At 47.5% G+C, this 23,826-nt stretch overlaps 1 protein-coding gene across 3 annotated transcripts in view; it reads left to right on the forward strand.

Moving 5' to 3' along the window:
* The window catches only part of plxnb1b (plexin b1b), a 270,085-nt gene that overhangs the window by 73,177 nt on the left and 173,082 nt on the right, over positions 1–23,826 (forward strand). Inside the window, exon 1 of one of the 3 annotated variants that reach the window (XM_078209834.1) lies at positions 8,079–8,133. The exons of the other annotated variants lie outside the window; for them this stretch is intronic. The gene's annotated coding sequence lies outside the window, so the exon portion shown is untranslated. Of the gene's footprint in view, positions 1–8,078; positions 8,134–23,826 lie in introns of those variants that run through there. 3 annotated transcript variants of the gene reach the window in all.

Raw genomic sequence — 23,826 nt, forward strand, 5'->3', positions numbered from 1 at the left:
TTCCAAATAAACCTGTTGGACTTTAACCTGGTGGTGTGAGACTTCCTACTGTGCACGTAATCTAAACTGACACCCGAACCACACAGAAGGGGAGTGCAGCATTACTGCGAGTGTGTTCTTCTCGGTCAGTGACCAGAGGGCACAGGGTTCAGGTGAACAGTGAAAGAAACAGGTGCCATGAGGAAATAATGGTTCTTTTGCAGTCTGACAGGCTGATGGAGGCAGATTCAAAGTCACATCTCAAAGAGAACTGGGTAAGTACCTGCAGGAACACACACATACAGGGCCAAGGGCTCAAAGAGAGAGTGGAATTAGCTGATAGGCCTACCCCAGAGCTGACACAGGACCAATGGTCTGGCTCATTGCCCCCTGCTCTCCTGTATCATCCCACAGTTCTATAAGGCTTTGAATCAAAGGTCTGTCTGCTGAGGTGGATGTAAAAGCTCCCAGGATAAAGATGAAATAATAAAAGGCGCCCCTTTAGGACTGAGATGAGGAGGAATTCCTTCACTCACACGGTGGTGGCTCTTTTGCATTCTCTACCCTCGAGGGGCGTGGAGGCTCAGTCATTGAGCATGTTCAAGGCAGAGATTTCTATACATTAAAGATATCAAGGGATTTGGAAAGAGTGCAGGGAAATGGCGCTGAGGTGGAAGATCAACTGGTGGAGCAGGCTTGAGGGGATGAATGGCCTTCTCCTGTTTACTATATTGCTCCAAAGGTATCACATGAAGAGGAACGGTGACACAGTGGTTAGCACTGCTGCTTCATAGCGCCAGGATCCCAGGTTCGATTCCCGGCTTGGGTCACTGTCTGTGCAGAGTCTGTACATTCTCCCCGTGTCTGCAGGGGTTTCCTCCGGTTGCTCTGATTTCCTCCCACAGTCCTAAGATATGCAGATTAGTTGCATTGGCCATGCTAAATTCTCCCTCGGTGTACCCGAACAGGTGCTGGAGTGTGGCAACTAGGAGATTTTTACAGTAACTTCATTGCAGTGTTAATGTAAACCTACTTGTGACCAATAAATAAACATGGAGTTCTCCCAATGCCTCTTCCTTCAGCTTTCATTCTTCACTATATATCTCTATGAAAGCCATTGAAAGGGCGGCACGGTGGCACAGTGGTTAGCATTGCTGCCTCACAGCGCAAGGGACCCGGGTTCGATTCCCAGCTTGAGTGACTGTCTTTGTGGAGTTTGCACATTCTCTCCGTGTCTGCGTGGGTTCCCTCCTGTTTCTTCCCACTGTCTAAAGATGTGCAGGTTAGGTGGATTGACAATGCTAAATTGCCCCTTAGTGTCCGAAGATGTGTAGGTTGGGGAGGGATTAGTGGGGTAAATATGTGCGGTTACGGGGATAGGGCCTGGATGGGATGCTCCAATAAGAATTGGTGCAGATTCGATGGGCTGAATGGCCTCCTTCTTTCTGCTCTGTAGGGTTTCTATGATATGAATGTTTTATTTGCATTAAAGTGTGCGGTACAAACGCATATTGGCTGGGACAATACTCCTTTCTCAACAGAGAGAGAAAGAGACTCTCTGATCACTCACTACCTTTGCTGTTTGAGAGTCCTTGCTGTGCGCAAATTGGCTGCGCTATTTACCGAGGTAACAACAGCGACCACCCTCCAGAAGCAATTCCTGGTCCGCAAAGAGCTTTTGACTGGATCCTGTCACTGTGATAAAAACGCTTTATAAAAGCAAGTTCTTTCTCCCTGCTGCTTCCCTCCCTCCCTCAGCTTCCCATCTCCCATTGATTCTGTCAGTGTGTACGTTAAAATTGCATTTCCCATGCCCCAGGGAGCCAAGGTGACTCTGCAGAGCCGGAGATTTGATTTTATTGCTGGGGCTGATTGTTCCGCGTGCTTTACATCGACACAATGGAGCAGGAGACTGAAAATCAGACAGAAAAGGCAACTTGGATTCTTGCAGCGAAGCTTCCTGAGAATCATAACTGAAGTGTAATCGGTTTCTATTGTCTGCTGCCTGAAGGAGTTTCTCTGCTGCTGAAGCAGAGAAATGGGAGGGGGAGGGGGAGCGATTTGGTATTTTGATAACTGCCTCTCTGTACTTGTGTACCCTCTCCAGAGTCGCCCAACATTGAACCCCTGCTGGGGTTTGGGAGGTCACCGTGAGGGTAATAAGCATTGGTCAGAGGGTGAAGGCGCGACCTCTTCACTTCTTTCGCACGTTATGAGGACTCTGGGTCTGTACCAGATGGAGTTTAGAAGGATGAGGGGGGGATCTCATTGAAACTAAGCAGGACACGGTGGCACAGTGGGTAGAACTGCTGCCTCACAGCGCCAGGGACCCGGGTTCGATTTCAGCCTTGGGTCACTGTCTGTGCGGAGTTTGCACGTTCTCCCTGTGTGGGTTTCCTCCGGATGCTCCGGTTTCTTCCCACAGTTCAAAGATGTGCGGGTTAGGTTGATTTGCTCTGCTAAATTGCCACTTAGTGTCATATGTGGGGCTGGGTGGGATTGTGATTGTTGCAGACTCGATGGGCCAAATGGCCTCCTCCTGCACTGCAGGGATTCAATGATTCTATGAAACTTGCAGAATACTGAAAGATCTGGATAGAGTGGACGTGGGGAAGATGTTTCCATTAGTCAGAGAGACAGATCTGAGGGCACAGCCTCAGAGTAAAGGTACGACCCTTTAGAACTGAGATGAGGTGGGATTTCTTCAGCCAGAGGGTGGTGAATCTGTGGAATTAATTGCCACAGAGGACTGTGGAGGCCAGGTCATTGAGTGTATTTAAGATAGAGATAGTTAGATTCTTGATCAATATGGGGATCAAAGATTCCAGGGAAAAGGCGAGAGAATGGAGTTGAGAAACTTATCAGCCCTGATTGAATGGCAAAGCAGGCTTGATGAACCGAATGGCCTAATGCTGCTCCTATGTCTTGTGGTCTTATTCAACCATTGACCAGGAAACGTGGGCAGCTGCCTATGTGTGAGATGTGGTGGCTTTGTCCAGGCAGGGGTTCTGGACCCAGTGGGAGTGAGCTGGCCCATGAACCTGCATCCTCTTTGGGGCAGATTGAGGCCTCTTGTCAGGCCTGGAATCTTATCTGTGTAGTTCACATGTGTGACAGACACCTGTGGGACAATTTGCATTTAAATAGCGCTTCCAATCAAGGTAAAACATCCCAAGGTGTTTGATGAATGACAAAGACCTGAGGGCAAATGACCAAACATTTGGTTAAAGAGGTAGATTTTAGGTTGGGACAAGGACATGGGAGCATTTCAACATGAGAGTAAGGGGTTTTGAGGACATCCCATCTCTTTTACACTAGATCTATGTGGAGACTGAGCAGTAAGATCTCTGGCTGGGGAATCCCTGTCCTGACCCTATTGTCACCCTTGGAGAGGGTGGATGGAATTTTTACCCCTTAACTGTAGGATTAGCGGGAAGCAACTGTCTTTCCCAACCGCTCCCGTTTGCTTGGATGTTCTTCCGCCATAACACAGTGGCACAGTGGTTCTGCTGCCTCACAGCACCCGGGTTCGATTCCCAGTGACTGTCCATACGGAGTCTGCACATTCTCCCCGTGTCTCGGGGGGTTTCCTCCGGGTGCTCCGGTTTCCTCCCACAGTCCAAAAGACGTGCTGCTTAGGTGCGCATTGGCCATGCTAAATTCTCCCTCAGTGTACCCAAACAGGCACCGGAGTGTGGCGACTAGGGGATTTTCACAGTAACTTCATTGCAGTGTTAATGTAAGCCTACTTGTGACACTAATAAATAAACTTTTAAACTTCAAAACTTGATGACTGTAGCACTACATTCTGCACTCTCCTTCTCCCTTATGTACTCTGAATGGTATGCTTTGCAGAGCGCGCAAGAAACAATACTTTTTATTGTATCCCAATACATGTGACAATAATAAATCAAATTACTCCGCACAGCACTGGAGTTTATTAGCCTCATTCAAATTCAAATCTTTCTCCTCCTCAGATGAGGGAATTGCTGATGGAGTTGAATGGGCGCTATTCGGTAAACCAAACTCTACGATGTATCGGTGCAGGGAAACGATGTTTTGTTTTGCAGTGAGGAATTATTTCTCCAAAGTTAACAATTTAAGTGGGGCGGATCCTCCAGCTGTTCCTCACAACCAAACACCTTGTCTTTTAATGAATATTTTGCGATCGATGGCGCCCTGGTTTGTAAGAGGAGAGGCTGAGAATAGTTCAGCGAGGGTGAAAATAGTCATTAGACATGGAACAGGTAGTCAGAAAAGTGTTTTAACTTGTTACGGTGATGTGCTGATTTTTCTTTTACCAGATTAAAGACACTAGATAAATATAAGTTTCTCATATCTGTGATAGGTATGTCCCTGTCAGGCAAGGAGGAATTGGTAGGGCTAGGGAACCGTGGTGCACCAAAAAAGTTTCTTTGTTGGTTAAAAAGAAAAAGGAGGCTTATGTTCGGATGAGACGTGAGCACTCGGGTAGTGCACTAGAAAGCTTTAGATTGGCTAAGAGGGAGTTGAAGAGCGAGCTTAGAAGGGCTAAAAGGGGACATGAGAAGACTTTGGCGGATAGGGTTAAAGAGAATCCTAAGGCGTTCTATAGGTATGTCAAGAACAGAAGGTTGGTTAGGGCAAGTTTAGGGCCAGTTATAGATGGCAGAGGGAAGTTATGTGTGGAACCGGAGGAGATTGGTGAAGCATTGAACCAATATTTCTCTTCGGTGTTCACGCAAGGGGACATGAATATAGCTGAGGAGGACACTGGGTTGCAGGGGAGTAGAATAGACAGTATTACAGTTGATAAGGAGGATGTGCAGGATATTCTGGAGGGTCTGAAAATAGATAAATCCCCTGGTCCGGATGGGATTTATCCAAGGATTCTCTGGGAGGCAAGAGAAGTGATTGCAGAGCCTCTGGCTCTGATCTTCAGGTCGTCGTTGGCCTCTGGTATAGTACCAGAAGATTGGAGGTTAGCGAATGTTGTCCCATTGTTTAAGAAGGGGAACAGAGACTTCCCCGGGAATTATAGACCGGTGAGTCTCACTTCTGTTGTCGGCAAGATGTTGGAAAAAATTATAAGGGATAGGATTTATAGTTATTTGGAGAGTAATGAATTGATAGGTGATAGTCAGCATGGTTTTGTGGCAGGTAGGTCGTGCCTTACTAACCTTATTGAGTTTTTTGAGAAAGTGACCAAGGAGGTGGATGGGGGCAAGGCAGTGGACGTGGTATATATGGATTTTAGTAAGGCGTTTGATAAGGTTCACCATGGTAGGCTTCTGCAGAAAATGCAGATGTATGGGATTGGGGGTGATCTAGGAAATTGGATCAGGAATTGGCTAGCGGATAGGAAACAGAGGGTGGTGGTTGATAGTAAATATTCATCATGGAGTGCGGTTACAAGTGGTGTACCTCAGGGATCTGTTTTGGGGCCACTGCTGTTTGTAATATTTATTAATGATCTGGATGAGGGTATAGTTGGGTGGATTAGCAAATTTGCTGATGACACCAAAGTCGGTGGTGTGGTAGACAGTGAGGAAGGGTGTCGTAGTTTGCAGGAAGACTTAGACAGGTTGCAAAGTTGGGCCGAGAGGTGGCGGATGGAGTTTAATGCGGAGAAGTGTGAGGTAATTCACTTTGGTAGGAATAACAGATGTGTTGAGTATAGGGCTAACGGGAGGACTTTGAATAGTGTGGAGGAGCAGAGGGATCTAGGTGTATGTGTGCATAGATCCCTGAAAGTTGGGAATCAAGTAGATAAGGTTGTTAAGAAGGCATATGGTGTCTTGGCGTTTATTGGTAGGGGGATTGAATTTAGGAGTCGTAGCGTTATGTTGCAACTGTACACAACTCTGGTGCGGCCGCACTTGGAGTACTGTGTGCAGTTCTGGTCCCCACATTACAGGAAGGATGTGGAGGCTTTGGAGAGGGTGCAGAGGAGGTTTACCAGGATGTTGCCTGGTATGGAGGGGAGATCCTATGAGGAGAGGCTGAGGGATTTGGGATTGTTTTCGCTGGAAAGGCGGCGGCTAAGAGGGGATCTTATTGAAACATATAAGATGATTAGAGGTTTAGATAGGGTGGATAGTGATAGCCTTTTTCCTCTGATGGAGAAATCCAGCACGAGGGGGCATGGCTTTAAATTGAGGGGGGGTAGTTATAGAACCGATGTCAGGGGTAGGTTCTTTACCCAGAGGGTGGTGAGGGATTGGAATGCCCTGCCAGCATCAGTTGTAAATGCGCCTAGTTTGGGGGCGTTTAAGAGATCCGTAGATAGGTTCATGGACGAAAAGAAATTGGTTTAGGTTGGAGGGTCACAGTTTTTTTTTTTAACTGGTCGGTGCAACATCGTGGGCCGAAGGGCCTGTTCTGCGCTGTAATGTTCTATGTTCTATGTTCTATGTTCTATGTTCATGTTCTTTCTGCCCGACGGGCTTCTGTCACCTCTTTTCTACATCAAGTTCGCACTTTAGTTTTTTTTCCCCCGCTCCTGTGGGGCCTGCATGCCAGTCAGCGACTGTTTGTGTGGCACATTTGTCTTTGCTCATGGGGTGTGTGTGTCGCTGGCTGGACCAGCATTTATTGCCCATCCCTAATTGCCCCCAGGGAAGTGATGGTAAGCTGCTGCCTTGAACTGCTGCAGTCCCTGCGGTGTAGGCACACCCATTGGGGAGGGAGTTCCAGCATTTTGACCCAGCCACAGTGAAGGAACAGTAATACAATTCTGCTGGCCACTGATGCTGTCAGGATCGTGTGACTAGAAATCTGATCTGAACTAGGAAGTGTGCAGCTCCCGAGAACATTATTTTTATTGGTGGGACATGGGCGTCGCTGGCTGGCCAGCATTTATTGCCCATCCCTAGTTGCCTTTGAGAAGATGGTGGTGAGCTGGCTCCTTGGATCGCTGCAGTCCATGTGCTGTGGGTGACCCACAATGCTGTTAGGGAGAGAATTCCAGGATTTTGACCCAGCTGTGAAGGAACGCAATATATTTCCAAGTCAGGATGGTGAGTGGCTTGGAGGGGAACCTGCAGGTGGTGATGTTCCCATGTATCTGCTGCCCTTGTCCTCCTGGATGGAAGTGGTTTGGAAGGTGCTGTCTAAGGATCTTTGATCATAGAAACTAGAAGCACAAGTAGGCCATTCAGCCCATCGAGCCTCCTCCGCCATTCAGCCCTTCGAGCCTCCTCTGCCATTCATTTTGATCATGGCTGATCATCGAATTCAATATCCTGATCCAGCCTTCCTCCCATATCTCTTGATCCCTTGTGCCCCAAGAGCAACATCTAATTTCTTCTTGAAATCCCACGTTTTGGCCTCAACTACATTCTGTGGTAGTGAATTCCACACATTCACCACCCTCTGGGTGAAGAAATTTCTCCTCACCTCAGTTCTAAAAGGTTTACCCCTTATCCTTAAACTGTGACCCCTAGTTCTGGACTCCCCCACCAATGGGAACATTCTTTCTGAATCTATCTTGTCTAACCCTGTTAGAATTGTATAAATTTCTATGAGATCCACTCTCACTCTTCTAAACTCCAGTGAATATAATCCTAACCGACTTAATCTCTCCTCACATGACAGACCTGCCATCCCAGGAATCAGCCTGGTAAACATTTGCTGTACTCCCTTTATAGCAAGAACATCCTCCATCAGATAAGGACATCAAAACTGCACACAATACTCCAGATGTGGCCTCACCTATACAATTGCAGCAAAACATCCCTATCCCTAAACTCAAAGTCTCTCGCTGCCCTCCTGGCCTAGAGAAGGCTTTTCCAACCCCGTTTGCTCTTTGAAATTATGTGTGGATGCAAAGTTGCTTTTGCTCCACACTGCATCATTGGAGTTTCAGCGCACTGCACTGTCAAAAGTGACACTGATGCCACCCCCGCCCCCGCCCCCCCCCCCCCCCCCCCCCCCCCGCCCCCCACAAAGTTCTATTGCCACTTATTGGCTTGGCTTTTCCTATCTTTCCTTTGGCCTCTCCCAAGAGATGACGTGGCTCTGGGTGTCCGAAGAATGCACAGAGACATCAAATGTGTGGGACGGGCTGGGCCTGTTATTCTTTAATCTGTTAGTCTATTTTATAAAGCGCACAATGCTGGGAGTGCGTGCACAACTAATCAGCATCGGAACTTGAGAACAAGGTTAATGATTCAGGTAGGGCCTGTCATTAAACCTCATGAATCTGAAGCATTAAGCTGCCTCTCTCTCTCTCTCTCTCCTACATGCGGATGTTTTGCTGGCGTTTGCAGTTTTTTTTCCCTTTTCATCTGACTCTGTTTTGCTGACAGCGTTGGAAAACCTTGAGGCTTCCAGAAAATACAATGAATTGCACTGATAAAGTGCCCATTGCGTAGAAGAACATCTTGCATTGCTTTACAAGAGAAAGCGAGAACTCCACACAGGAGAGGGAAAGATCTGGAATAGTCAGGAGAAAATGGAATGATTGGCTTTTGAGAGTTGAGTTCATAGTAATGAGGTGAATTGGCTTTGGGATGTGGCGGCTGGAAAATTGGCTCTGGGTGGTGGATCTGAGAGACTGAACCATAGAACCATAGAAAATTACAGCTCAGAAACAGGCCTTTTGGCCCTTCTTGTCTGTGCTGAACCATTTTTTGCCTAGTCCCACTGACCTGCACTTGGACCATATTCCTCCACACCCCTCTCATCCCTGAACCCGTCCAAGTTTTTCTTAAATGTTAAAAGTGACCCCACATTTACCACTTTATCCGGCAGCTCATACCACACTCCCACCACTCTCTGCGTGAAGAAGCCCCCCCTAATATTCCCTTTAAACTTTTCTCCTTTCACCCTTAACCCATGCCCTCTGGTTTTTTTCTCCCCTAGCCTCAGCGGAAAAAGCCTGCTTGCATTCACTCTATCTATACCCCTCAAAATCTTATACACCTCTATCAAATCTCCCCTCAACCTTCTACGCTTCAGGGAATAAAGTCCCAACCTATTCAATCTCTCTCTGTAACTCAGCTTCTCAAGTCCCGGCAACATCCTTGTGAACCTTCTCTGCACTCTTTCAACCTTATTTACATCCTTCCTGTAATTAAGTGACTAAAACTGTACACAATACTCCAAATTCGGCCTCACCGATGCCTTATATAACCTTACCATAACACTCCAACGTTTATACTCGATACTCCGATTTATAAAGGCCAATGTACCAAAGGCACTCTTTACGACCCTATCCACCTGTGATGTCACTTTTAGGGAATTCTGTACCTGTATTCCCAGATCCCTCTGTTCAACTGCAGTATGAACTGTAAACCAGGTTTGGAGAAGTTCGGAGAATGTCACTTGAATATCTGGTTGGTAAATTGCTCACATATAATGGCGCGATATGATCCCACATCTAACAATGTACCCCAGTTCAAAGCCTTCAATCCTCCTATCTCTCTCTGTACATGTTAAAAATTTTAAATTGGCGTTCATTTCCCTATCAACTTTTTTCCCTCTAAGTTGTGATGCCCATATTTAAGACAAAGAAGGATAGGTTTTTGATTGAAACATAGAAACATAGAAGATAGTAGCAGGAGGAGGCCACGGTAGCACAGTGGTTAGCACTGCTGCTTCACAGCTCCAGGGTCCTGGGTTCGATTCCCGGCTTGGGTCACTGTCTGTGTGGAGTTTGCACATTCTCCTCGTGTCTGCGTGGGTTTCCTCCGGGTGCTCCGGTTTCCTCCCACAGTCCAAAGATGTGCGGGTTAGGTTGATTGGCCATGCTAAAATTGCCCCTTAGTGTCCGGAGATGCGTAGGTTAGAGGGATTAGCGGGTAATATGTGTAGGGATATGGGAGTAGGGCCTGGGTGGGATTGTGGTTGGTGCAGACTTGATGGGCCGAATGGCCTGTTTCTGCACTGTAGGGTTTCTATGATTTCTATGATTTGGCCCTTCGAACCTGCTCCACCATTCTTCACGATCGTGGCTGATCATCCAACTCAATAGCCTAATCCTGCTTTTTCCCCATATTCTTTGATCCCAAGTGCTATATCCAGCCGCCTCTTGAATACATTCAATGTTTTGGCATCAACTACTTCCTGTGGTAATGAATTCCACAGGCTCACCACTCTTTGGGTGAAGAAATGTCTCCTCACCTCCATCCTAAATGGTTTACCACGAATCCTCAGTGTGTGTGACCCCTGGTTCTGGACTCCCCCACCATCGGGGACACCCTCCCTGCATCTACCCTGTCTAGTCCTGTTAGAATTTTGTAAGTCTCTGAGATTCCCCCTCATTCAACTGAACTCTAGTGAAAACGATCCTAACCTAGCCAATCTCTCCTCATACATCAGTCCTGCCATCCCCGGAATCAGCCTGGTAAACCTTACTGATTGGTATGGGGATCAAAAGTTATGGGGAAAAGGAGGGAGAAAGGGATTGAGAAACCTATCAGCCATGATCGAATGGCGGAGTGGACTCGATGGGCCGAATGACCTAATTCTGCTCCTATATCTTGTGGTCTTATTCAGAATGGGAAGAGTCCATGTAAGCTTGTGTTAGACAATTCCGCTCTCCCTCCAGTGCATTCTCTAGCACGTTTACTAGTGGGAAGGTGCCATTCTTCCTGGGCAGCCTCGGGATTGAGGGTGATTTGCTTTCACTCGGGTTTGATCGGTTCGGAGATGGCAAATGAGTCCAAAGCACGATCTGCAGACTCTCCCACACACAGGGCAGGCAGTTCTTGAAGGGTTGGGTAGGTGGGTTGTTTGGAGGTGTGAAGGCTCCCTCAGATGCCTTGACTTTGCTTCTTTTTATTATTCATTCATGGTACATGGGCATCGCTGGCTGGCCATGGTGGTGAGCTGCCTTCTTGAATCGCTGCAGTCCATGTTCTGTGGGTTGACCCACAATGCCGTTAAGGAGGGAATTCCAGGATTTTGATCCCGTGACTGCGGTCGGAACGGAGATATATTTCCAAGTCAGGATGGTGAGTGGCTTGGAGGGGAACTTGCACGTGGGGGCGTTCCCATGTATCTGCTGCCCTTGACCTTTTAGATGGAAATGGTCGTGGGTTTGGAAGGTGCTGTCAATCTCTTGATGTGTTCAGTGTCTTCCTGAATGAGCCTTCTCCATTTTGGCCGGTCACGAGTCAGGGATTCTTATGAGAGTTGGCAGGGGCGTTTGACTTGTTCGCGGATAGAATCATAGAATCCGTACAGTGCAGAAAGAGGCCGTTCAGCCTATCAAACTTGCACCAACAACAATCCCACACAGGCCCCATCCCCGTGACCCAACTAACCTCTCTGACACTAAGGGGCAATTTAGCATGGCCTAATCCACCTAACGCGCACATCTTTGGACTGTGGGAGGAAACCGGAGCACCCGGCGGAAACCCACGCAGACACGGAGAGCAAGCAGACTCTGCACAGAGAGTGACCAATGCTGGGAATCGAACCCGGGTCCCTGGCGCTGTGAGGCAGCAATGCTAACCACTGTGCCACCGTGCTGCCCTTTCAGGACCTTGCTAAAGCATTTCCCCTGCCTTCCTGGGAGTCTCCTTCTGTGACCAAGTTGTGAATGGAGCCATTGTTTCTGCTGTCAGGCGTACAAACAATATGCCCTGCTCAAGGAAGCTGGTTTGGAGTGATTTGCCCTTCAATGACAACGGGACGCGTTTAAACGAGCAGTTTCTACTATGGATGTAAAGAACTTGAACGAGTTGTATTTATACTCGTTGCTTTTTGCGACCACCATTTGACATCTTAAAGCTCCCTACAGCCAATGAAGTGCGTTTTTAAAGTGTAACCACTGAAGCACGGATGAGGAATTTGTAGTCAAAGGCACCTTCCACCAACTGAACCGTGTGGCTGTGTAAACAGCTATTAAAGCAGTTGGACTTTCAATTTAAGATGAATAAAACTCCCTCCCTGCAGTGAGAGTGTTTCAGGAAAATCAGTGCGTCAGAAAGTTATATCCTCTTGCCAGACAAAGGGACAAGATGGTGAAGGAGTTTGTTTTGTGGATGTGTTAAAAATCATAATTCATCACTTCAAACACCAGATACAGAAGTGGGAAGAAAAAAATCTCAGCTAACTCAACAAAGAATTTTGATGCCTGATTCAGATTTCAGACATTTCTGGATAATCCGCTCAAACTGGACATTCTGCCCCACCCCCCACCATCTGTTGCTGAGTCCCTTGTGTGTCTTCAGTAAAGATGCTGGCCCATCGGGGCACGGATTGTAAATAGACTCTGCAGGCTGTGTTTTTGTGCATTCTTGTTCAGCAACCTGCTCCCAGAGCCCAGTCCCGAACCCCGGCCTAACGGGGCTCGAACGCAAAGGCTAAGCCCCTCCGTGCTGGCAGCCATCTTGTGTTTGTTTAGGTCGCTTTGCCTCTTATTTTTTTCTCTCTCTCTTTTGTAATGCCTTTATTTAGCACAGGCCTTTGAATGGAAGGCCCAGAATGAGCTGGGAATGTTAATGAGGGAGGAGGGAGCTTTGGCACACAGCCGGGCACTGTCACTTCTCCCTCATTCGGTCACAGCAGTGGCCCTTCAGCTGAAGCAGCTCTCTGCCTGGGAGTGGCGGGCAGTGACTGATTTTTTTGGAGCACTGGAATTCTGGGTCAACCTCAAATGACTGCTTCAGACAACCGTGACATTCCGTGAGAAATATGATGGAAAATGATTTACCTTCAGCGTGGTTTCTTTAATGGTCATGCACCTAAAAATGGTCTTGAATTGAATAGAAGATCATCGAATCTCGACAGTGCAGAAGGAGGCCATTCGGCCCATCGAGCCTAAACCGACCACAATCCCACCCAGGCCCTATCCCCGTAACTCCACGTATTTACCCTTGTTAATCCCACAGACACTAAGAGGCAATTTAGCATAGCCGATCCACCTAATCCGCACGTTTTTGGACTGTGGGAGGAAACCGGAGCACCCAGAGGAAACTCGCGCTGATACGGGGAGAATGTGCAAACTCTGCACAGACAGTGATCCGAGGCAGGAGTTGAACCCAGGTCCCCGTCGCTGTGAGGCAGCGGTGCTAACCACTGTGCCACCGTGCCGCCCTGTTTGAAAAATGATTAGGCCTGTCAGATCATGAAGAGATGCTGATATCTATAAATTTCCCAACTTGTATCTGAGGCCAGGGCCCCCACACTCGGTCACCTCTCTATAGAACAGTTCCATGCTGCATTCTCTCCATGACACCTATCAGGGACCACCTGCCTAAGAAGAAGGCAAAATACTGCAGACTCTGGAATCTGAAACAAAAACAGAAAATGCTGGAAAATCTCGGCAGGTCTGACAGTATCCGTGGGGATCTCTTTGCTCTCCGCTCTGACAAAGGGTCATTTGGACTCAACATTGACTTTATTCTCTCCCCACAGGCAGTCAGACCTGATGAAATTTTCCAGCATTTTCTGTTTTTGTTTCAGAGTCCACCTGCCACCCAGTCAACACTCTCATGTAGCATCGATTGTTGTTTCCCCGTTACACTTTGGCCATTTCTAGCAAACTGTCCTGATGAGTGCAAGACGGAAAACTTCGATAGCATGTCTCTAATTTTATCAGTGATTTACCAATCCTTTACTTTTGTCTCTACTTTGTTGTTCTTCTGTAGTCTTTTGCATGCAAGTGGGCACGCTCTTGTGTGAGAGAGAGTGTGTGCGCTTGAGGGGGAGGGGGCAGAGAGAGAGAGAGAGTGCGCATGTGAGGGGAGGAAAGAGAGAGTGTGCGTGAGGGAGTGTGTGTGTGTTTTTTCACGCTACTTGTGTCAATCATGCTAACTCTACATAGAAAAGGTTTGTGGATGTGATGCCGTTCAAGCGGGGCTGCTTTGTCCTGGATGGTGTCGAGCTTCTTGAGTGTTGTTGGAGCGGTACCCATCCAGCAAGTGGAGAGTATTCCATCACACTCCTGATTTGTGTCTTATAGATGGTGGACAGGCTTTGGGGAGTCAGGAGGTGAGTTACTCGCCGCAGTATTCCTAGTCTCTGTCCTGCTCTTGTAGCCACTGTGTTTATGTGGCACTTAAGTGCCAGGCAATGATCATCTCGCGTCTAACCATCTCCCCATGACATTAAATGGCAGTGTCACCAGCGAATGCCCCACCTTTATCACTGTGAGTTACCATTGATCAAAAACTTAATTGGACAAGCCATATGAGTTTCATGAACATTTCAGAAACTGGGAATTCTGTGGCAAGTAAGTTCCCTCCAAACTCCCTGAAGCCTGTCCACCATCTACAAGGCACAAGTCAGGAGTGTGATGGAATACTCCCCACTTGCCTGGATGGGTGCAGCTCCAACAACACTCAAGAAGCTCAACACCATCCAGGACAAAGCAGCCCCGCTTGATCGGCACCACATCCACCACCTTAAACATTCAGTGTCCCATCTACAAGATGCATTACAGGGACTCACCAAGGCTCCTTAGGCAGCACCTTCCAAGGCTGTGACCACTGCACCTAGAAGGACAAGGGCAGCAGCTACCTGGGAACACCACCATCTGGAGTTTCCTCTCCATGTCATACGCCATCCTGACTTGGAAATATATCGCCATTCCTTCACTGTCGCCGGTTCAAAATCCTGGAACTCCCTCCCTAATGGCAGTGTGGGCGTACCTACACCATGTGGACTGCAGCGGTCAAGAAGGCGGCTTACCACCACTTTCTCAAGGGCAATTAGGGATAGGCACTAAATGTTGGTCTCGCCAGTGAAGCCCACGTCCTGGGAATAATGGAGATATAAACAGCTTTTTAATAGCTGATCAACTTTTAACCTGTTTATGCTGAGCATAGTTTGGATTCAGAGCTGTGATTATGTAACTGTATCACTCACTTATTCAGCAGGATAAGGCTCGCTACAGTATAATTTTAAAAAGAAACCTCACTGTTCAGCAGTGTAATTGGCAACTAAGGATAGAAACCTCCCTGCTCATTCAGCCAGTTAGAGAACACTACATGTGTAAGGAGAAACTCCCTCACTGGTTGGTCATCTGTAAGTCGAGCAACTCCCTGTTAAAGTACCAGGGATAAGGGTTGCTAACTATGTAATGAAACAGAATCCTTGTTTATTCAGCAGGCAGAGAATTAAATCACTATCATGATGGAACTGTAAACTGTGCATTGCTCCAAATGTTTCGTAGAATCCCTGCAGTACAGAAGGAGGCCACCTGGCCCAGTGAGTCTGCACCAACTCTCAGACATAGCCCACCCAGGCCCTATCCTCGTAGCCTCTCATATTTACCCCACTAATTCCCCCTAACCTACACATCTTGGGACACTAAGGGACAATTTAACATGGCCAATCCACCCAACCTGCACAGCTTTGAGTGTGTGGGGGGGAACCCGGAGCAGCCGGAGGAAACCCAGGCAGACACGGGGAGAACATGCAGACTCCACACGGACAGTCACCCGAGGCCGGAATTGAATCCAGGTCCCTGGCGCTGTGAGGCAGCAGTGCTAACCACTGCCACCGTGCCGCCCTGCTTTCAATGCTGAAAACCTTTATGACCTGTTCAAAAAAAATGCAAACTGCCTTTTGATCTGAGCCCTAAAATTGTTCCTTTTTTAAAAAATGTATTTCTGAATGGAGAATCACTTATAAAAAGTTGGTTTGTGTTGGATTATATTGGTGAACAGAGGATGCCGTTGGATCTATTTGGAGATGTGATCTTGGCGGATGACTTGTGTCTTTTGGTTGCTTCTGTTGCCAACAGTTTAAATCTTAATTTTGTTTTTAACAAAAGTAATTGTTTCAATTCAAAGAAAAATGAAGAGGAGGGCCTGTGAAAACCTTATCGTGCTGTAGTCGGAGCACCTGCTGTGGTGCAGAATTTCACCCCAGGGCAGATGTGTGAACTCTCCCTGGTTGCTCTGGTAACCAAATCTGTCTGAAGCTTCCTCAGTCAGTGACGCCGGCCCTTTAATGTCTGAGCTTTGGTCTCCAAAGAGAGGGGGAGAAAAATATTAAACAGAATCTATTTTGCGCCAAGGTGACACAACGTTTCAGGTCAGATGTGCAGAACACAAAGACGTCAAGTTAATTTATTTCCCTCCTTGTCACTGTGTGTGACTGATTAATTGGCGGCCATCTTGGGACTTGCAATGAAACCTCCTAAACCCAATTATAAGTAATGGAGGAGGGTGTTTATTGCCAGCAAGATCCTCATGATCATATCCAGGAAATGTAAAAATGATTTAATCCCCTGATTTAGCACAAGTTTATAGAAAATTGACACGGATTCATCCTCAGTGATTTTTTTATTATATGTCGGATCAAACAGTAGGTGGGACTACACAGGACACAAAAGGGATTATCCTGACCTTGTAACCAATAGACTGACCTACGACCTGTCCTGCTTGATGTGACGTTAGGCTGGGAAATGCCAGATGAATTCTGGTGGAGGGGGAGGGGGGGAGGGGAAACAAGCTGCGGAGTCTCCAATGGAAAGATTGCCCTTGATTGCTGCAATGATAACATTGCAGAATTGTTAATGGGCACCTCTTCCGTCAACTCAATACTAATTTATAATGATGGAAGACTTCGGGCCGCCTCACAAACATTTCCAACTCTCTTTTTTTGAATACTTCAATTGATTTCACTGAGCAGGCTGAGAATTTGGGGAGACGTAAACTCAGCAATCAATAATCCGAATGATTTCGGCCTTTTCAAGGGCAATTAGGGAATAAAATGCTGGCCTAGCCAGTGATGCCCACATCCTGCAAATGGACATCAGAAATTCTAAAGTGCCGGGAACCTCTTATTAAAAAATTTAGCTTTAGGATTAACTTTCTTTTTCTACTTAAAACTGAAATTAAACCAACGAGCTTTAATGCCATCACTGGAGGGGTGCAGTACCACGTTGTCACGACAACAATGGCTGTCCACTGTAGATTATTGACCGTATCTCGACTGATGATTGAAAGATCTCGCGCTCGGCGCTCGCCAACCTTGAGATATCATCGACACAATCTGTTCAAAGCGAAAAAGTTCAGCAGAAAGTAAACAGGAGGATCAATTTGTTGTAACTATTTAATTCCACACTTCCCAAAACTATTTTCCAACATGACCCCATTTTAACACTTGAAAATTAGTACAACCCCCAGAGGCCAAGAAAAACAAAACAGGAATAAAAGCGGCATGATAAAATTCAGTATATAATGATTAACATTTGTGTATTGTAGATTAACAGATAATCATCATAGAATCCCCGTAGGGCAGAAGGAGGCCAGTATCATAGAATCTTACAGTGCAGAAGGAGGCCATTCGGCCCATCGAGTCTACACTGACCACAATCCCACCCGACCCATACCCTGGCATTTACCCTTGCTAGTCCCCCTGCTACTAAGGGGCAATTTAGCATAGCCAATCCACCTAACCCGCACATCTTTGGACTATGGGAGGAAACTGGAGGAAACCCATGCAGACACGGGGAGAACGTGGAAACTCCACACAGTCAGTGACCCAAGCCAGGAATTGAACCCGGGTCCCTGGCGCTGTGAGGCATCAGTGCTAACCATTGTGCCACCATGTCACCCATCGAGCCTGCAACAACTCTCTGCTTGATATAAATATGAAAAAACCTTTTTAAATTATTTTGTAAAAACATTATTTATGTACTCACCAGTCCATTCCTTCAACTTAGCCACTCCAGTTCATGGACTTTGGACAAGAAGCAGTGTACACATAGGATGAGGGTCTTGAGGTGACTGAAGTAGGAGCCCAGGCCATTCTGCAGTGCTGGGGGATGGGGTTGGGCTCAGATAGACTGCAGCTTGGTAGCAGAGGTGTCGCCTTTGGGTTCACGGTCAGGGCCGTGCTTAATGAGGGAAGTGAAGTGTCTCGGCTTAGGACATAACATGTGACTTGATCTTCCAGCCAAGCTCCTCTTAGACCCCCAGTGACAGAATTCTCACTGAAGCAGCCCTGGGCTGGGTTCCATTACCAAGAGAGTGAGAAAGAGGGAGGTGGGGAGGGAGGGAGATGAGAGTGAGAGAGGAACAGGACTTGGCCACAGTGCTAGGGTAGACCGCATTCTCAAAGCAGGGTGAGCTCGCGATGCCATTCGTTGTCTCTGCTGGGGTCGTGACCCACAGTTTGGGAACCGCTCATTTTAATTTTAAAACAGGCTGTCCAACGGACACATTTGGTTTTCAGAATCTGGCTGCACCAGCTGTATGGCCAGCCATTTTAAAAAGTGGGTACCTGATGTGTTAGTGGCAAAGGAATGGATCACGTTTTTAAATTCATTCATGGGACGTGAGCGTCAATGGCTAGGCCAGATTTATGGCACTTCAGATGGTGACGGTGAGCTGCCTTCCTGAACTGTGCAGTCCGTGTGCTGTAGAATACACGGGTGTTGTTAGGAAGAGAGTCCCAGGGTTTTGACCCAGCGATAGTGAGGGAAGCGCAGAAGTGGGGATGGAGCATCAGGAACAGAGCGAGAGAAATAGAAATAAGTTACCCGCAAAACTGGAAAGATGTTGTATAAACAAAATACTGGAAATACTCAGCAGGTCAGACAGCATCTGTGGAGAGAGAAATAGCATTAGTGTCGCAAGTAGGCTTACATTAATACTGCAATGAAGTCACTGTGAAAATCTCCTTGTCACCACATTCTGGTACCTGTTCGGTTACACTGAGGGAAAATTTAGCATGGCCAATGCACCCAGCCAGCACATCTTTCAGACTTTGGGAGGAAACCGGAGCACCCGGGGGAAACCCACGCAGACACGGGGAGAATGTGCAGACTCCGTACAGATAGTGACCCGAGCCGGGAATCGAACCCTGGTCCCTGTGGCGCTGTGAGGCAGTAGTGCTAACCACTGTGCAATCCGGATGCCCGGGTCTGACGGGTGCGGGTGCCCATCTCAAATGACGTGGGTGGTCGATGCAGAACTAAACCCTTGTGTCGTACAGGGCAAGCCAACCCCATAGCTGGTATGAAGATGGTGCGGCCTGTCAGGCGATGTTAAACACCCCCCACCCCCTTGACTCCTTCCACTACTTCACACAATTCCCCGAGGGAAGATTGCCAAAGTTGGGAAGCAAAGCATTTGAGTCTCGATCGCTGGCATCGAGGCTCTTTAATCTTGGAACTGCTTACTGCATGAAAATGTTCATTTCATTATGCTGATTTGTATAATCTGCTCTTAACACTTGTTCCGGAAAATTCCATTCGAGTTAGTAGCTGGAATTCCCTTCTGCTTGGTGTAGAATGTGACCTTGGGTTTATATAGCGAGCAGTTTGTAGACTCTGAAATGCCTGCGGCAGCGTGGGAACAGCTACACTTTTATTTGCAGCCTTTATCCACCCCCCCCCCCCCCCCCTCCCTTCCCCCCCTCCCCAGCTGAGGGATAACTGCTATAATTAACACCGCAAATTGCAGATCAGCCCAGCCATGAGGAGCAGTAATCTGCAGTCCCGGCTGTGTAATTGCAGGGCTGACTTGATGCGGAGCCAGAGATCAGCCTGAGTCGTTATGGATGTGATTATTCCTATGAGTTAACCACCCGCCACTACCCCCCACACCCCCAGGTCCTGGGCTTCGCTGCTCAGATGAGCTGGCAGTGCCAGCCGGCTCCATCGCCGCAGATGGCACGGGAGCCAGCAGGCCCTGCCTGTAATTGCCAGGCATATGTTGCTGTCTCGTACAACAGGATGTTTGGGTACCAGGACTGCAAGTCGACAGTAGGGAGCACAGCCGGGGCAATTGGAAACCGAGTTTACCTTGCAAAAATGAAGTCTGTCGAGCTAAATCGTAGAATTCCTACAGTGCCGAAGGAGGCCATTCGGCCCATCGCGTCTGCACCGACCACAATCCCACCCAGGCCTTATCCCCACACCCCCGCCCCCTAACACTGAGGTGCAATTTAGCGTGGCCAATCAAACTAACCCGCACATCTTAGGACTGTGGGAGGAAACCCATGATGTGGAGATGCCGGTGTTGGACTGGGGTAAACACAGTAAGAAGTTTAACAACACCAGGTTAAAGTCCCAACAGGTTTATTTGGTAGCAAAAGCCACACAAGCTTTCGGAGCCTACAGCCCCTTCTTCAGGTGAGTTTACCTTGCACTCACCTGAAGAAGGGGCTTGGGGCTCCAAAAGCTTGTGTGGCTTTTGTTAACAAATAAACCTGTTGGGACTTTAACCTGGTGTTGTTAAACTTCTTACGGAGGAAACCCATGAAGACCTGGGGAGAATGTGCAGGCTCCACACAGACACTGACCCGAGCCGGGAATTGAATCCAGGTCACTGGTGCTGTGAGGCAGCAGTGCTAACCACTGTGCCACCGTGCAGCCTTCATAGCTGTTTGAACAGACAGCCACCATTTTGGAGGTCCAGATCATAGAAGAAGAAGAAATCATAGAAACCCTACAGCACAGAAAGAGGCCATTCGGCCCATCAAGTCTGCACCGACCACAATCCCACCCAGGCCCTACCCCTATATATTTTACCCACTAATCCCTTTAACCTACGCATCTCAAGACACTAAGGGCAATTTTAGCATGGCCAATCAGCCTCACCCGCACATCTTTGGACTGTGGGAGGAAACCGGAGCACCCGGAGGAAACCCACGCAGACACGAGGAGAATGTGCAAACTCCACACAGACAGTGACCCAAGCCGGGAATCGAACCCAGGTCCCTGGAGCTGTGAAGCAGCAGTGCTAACCACTGTGCTACCGTGCCGCCCTGATGTTTTTGTTTATGGCAAGCTTCATCTACGAGTGAACACTGAGTTATCCTCTCTACCCCACTCTCCTTGCACCCCCACCATTAGTGCCTTGAAGCGTAGGAGTTTGGCCCCACAATCTAGAATGTAATCCATTTGGCATTAATGACATCCTAAGTGACTGTGACTAAGGTAAACTATTCCTCCTCATCCTTCTTGAACTGTCTCCACCGTTTGATATCCTCCCTGTGATGCCATCTGTCGTCATTCAGCCGGATGACACTGCTCTCATCATCTTATCTATCTAATCAGGTGGCATAGTGGTTAGCACTGCTGCCTCACAGTGCCAGGGACCCAGGTTCAATTCTGGCCTTGGGTAACTGTCTGTGTGGAGTTTGCACATTCTCCCAGTGTCTGTGTGGGTTTCCTCCGGGTGCTCTGGTTTCCTCCCACACTCCAAAGATGTGCGGGTTAGGTGGATTGGCCATGCTAAATTGCCCCTTAGTGTCAGGGGGATTTCCAGGGTAAATACGTGGGGTTATGGGGATTGGGCCTGGGTGGGACTGTTGTCAGTGTAGGCCCAATGGGCCAAATGGCCCTGTAGGGTTTCTATGATTCTAATCATGGCCAGAGTATCACGTGCAATGGCTTCTCTTCCTGCCCCCACACTTGTACACCAGACGATCTCGCCAGCGGCACGCCATCTCCTGCAGCCGAGAAAAACGCCGCGGAGAATGCCACTGTTCACCTCCATATGTGGTTTGGAGTCGCATTTTGTTCATAAAGCTTCTGTGAAATACTTAGAATCATAGAATCCCGACAGTGCAGAATCAGGCCATTCGGCCCATTGAGTCTGCACCGAGTCTCCAACAGAGTATCCCACCCAGAGCCTGTAACCCCTGCAAATCCCCCCAACCTGAAACACTAAGGGACGATTTAGCATGGCCATAACCTGCACATCTTTGGACTGTGGGAGGAAACCAGAGCACCCAGAGGAAACCCATGCAGACACTGGGAGAATGTGCGGACCCCACACAGACAGTGACCCAAGGCCGGAATTGAAGTCGGGTCCCTGGCGCTGTGAGGCAGCAGTGCTTACCACTGTGCCACCATGCCGCCCCTTGGAGATGTTTAATTCTGTTAAAAGGTGCCACGTAAAGATAAGTTGTTGTCGGCATGTCCATCTGCAATTTTGAGGCAGGGAAAGGAAAGGTGTGGGTCTGGCTTGCAATTTGCCTAACAACAAATGGAATTATTTTCTGATTCTAAATATTTCTCTTGCACTGAAAGTAATGCTGAATCTTGCCAGAATTCTGGGAGGAGGCATAAATGAACCTTTTGAACCATAAGATGAGTTTGCAGTTGTCTTACACCTCGTGTTGTCAGCATATCTTAATGTGATTTTTTTTTTAGCCAACTGAACAGTTTAGGGTATAGAACATAGAACATTACAGCGCAGTACAGGCCCTTCAGCCCTCGATGTTGCGCCGACCAGTTTTGCGATTAATACAACTGAGAAGAGTAGCAAGCCTCATACTGGCTAACTATTCTACATGTAAATGTGTCAGCTATTTACTTTTAATTCAGGTTTGGCTGCTGCATCATTTTAAGTCATGATGTGGAGATGCCGGTGTTGGACTGGGGTGAACACAGTAAGAAGTTTAACAACACCAGGTTAAAGTCCAACACCTGTTGGACTTTAACCTGGTGTTGTTAAAATTCTTACTGCATCAATTTAAGTCAGTGTATGTTCATTTTCAATCTTCTGATTCACTTGTATAAATGCCAGGATGAGCTTACCAACAGATCTCGGTGTTTCAGTTGGGGTTTATTTATCAATGGTGTAACAGTGCTGGGAATAATTATCTTGAAAGCTCTGGGTCCAGATAATTTTAATGAGACAAACCCGCGAGGAAGAAGTCTGAATGCAAATCGGACTATCTTGCCTGGCTGCAAGGATTGGGATACAAGTGCTTGTGGGACCCAGCTTGGAGACCGTGGCAATGAGATATGGCAAGTTTATAAACCCATGGTCAGTACCTAATTCTCTCATTTACAAAGAAATACATTAACTTATAAGAACAGAAAACTTTGATGAACTTAGCGGGTCTGGCTGCATCTAGAGGGAAACAGAGTTAACGGCCAGAATTTTCTGCCAGGATCTTCTGGTCCTGCTGCTGGCAAACCCACGCCATGGGTTTCCCGGTTGCATGGGGTGCAGTCAATGGGAAACCCCATTGACAGTCGTGGGACTAGAAGAATGAGTAGATCCTGTGATCGGCACACCACCTCGCGCAACGAGAAAGATGCTGTAGGGAGGCCAGAAAATCCCTCCCAACGTGTAGACTCCATATGGCCCTTCTTCAGAGCTGAAAAGGGGTAGAGATGTGATAGATTATATGGTTGGAGAGGGGGCAGAGGAGGTGGAGCAGGATAGAAGGACAGGGATGGATGGGAGCTAAGGAGAGATTGACAAAGCTGTCATAGATACAAGACAAAGGGAGTGTTAATGGTAGCACTCGGGACTAAAGAAGGTGTTGATAGTGGTATAAAGATAAGAGAGTAGAACGTGTTAAAGGGATTAACCTGACTGACTTTGCATTTGCTCGTGTGAATAAATACCTAATTGACAGCTTGCCAATGAACCCTATGTTAACATGGGAATTATGTTCAAAGTTACATTGATCATTTATACAAGTTCTACCATCACTAACAAAATGGTGAGCAATTTAGTTTACATTTCCTGCAGACCTTTAGAAAATTGCTAGGCAGATTCCTGAGAGGGGGACTCAGTCTGAGTTATGGATGGTAGGTTTGGAGAGTTGCCAAGGTGAGTTGTACTAATGAGCTACCTTGGTCTCCTGGACCTTTGCTTGGTTTCCTTCAGGCTTTGGTGTTTCTCTGACAATGGATACCGGTTGCTTTGCCAAGAGACTGGATGAGAGAGGGGAGTGTTAGTGGCATATCCGGACAGCACCATGTCTGGATGGAGTCGGCTTGATCAATCATGTGATCTTTTCCACTCCATTCATGTTAATACAACTCCCCTAATTTGAAAAAAAATAGTCCTAGGCCCTGACATAAGGATAAGGAAATAAAACAGCACCTCCGAAGGAGCAAGTAATCTACATTAGTACTGCACTATATTTAGTATACTAAGAGTTTGCAAAATATTCCAACAAATCCCTCTTCCAAACCCCACACTATAT

Source organism: Mustelus asterias, chromosome 3, assembly GCF_964213995.1.
Source record: "Mustelus asterias chromosome 3, sMusAst1.hap1.1, whole genome shotgun sequence".
NCBI lineage: Eukaryota > Metazoa > Chordata > Chondrichthyes > Carcharhiniformes > Triakidae > Mustelus > Mustelus asterias.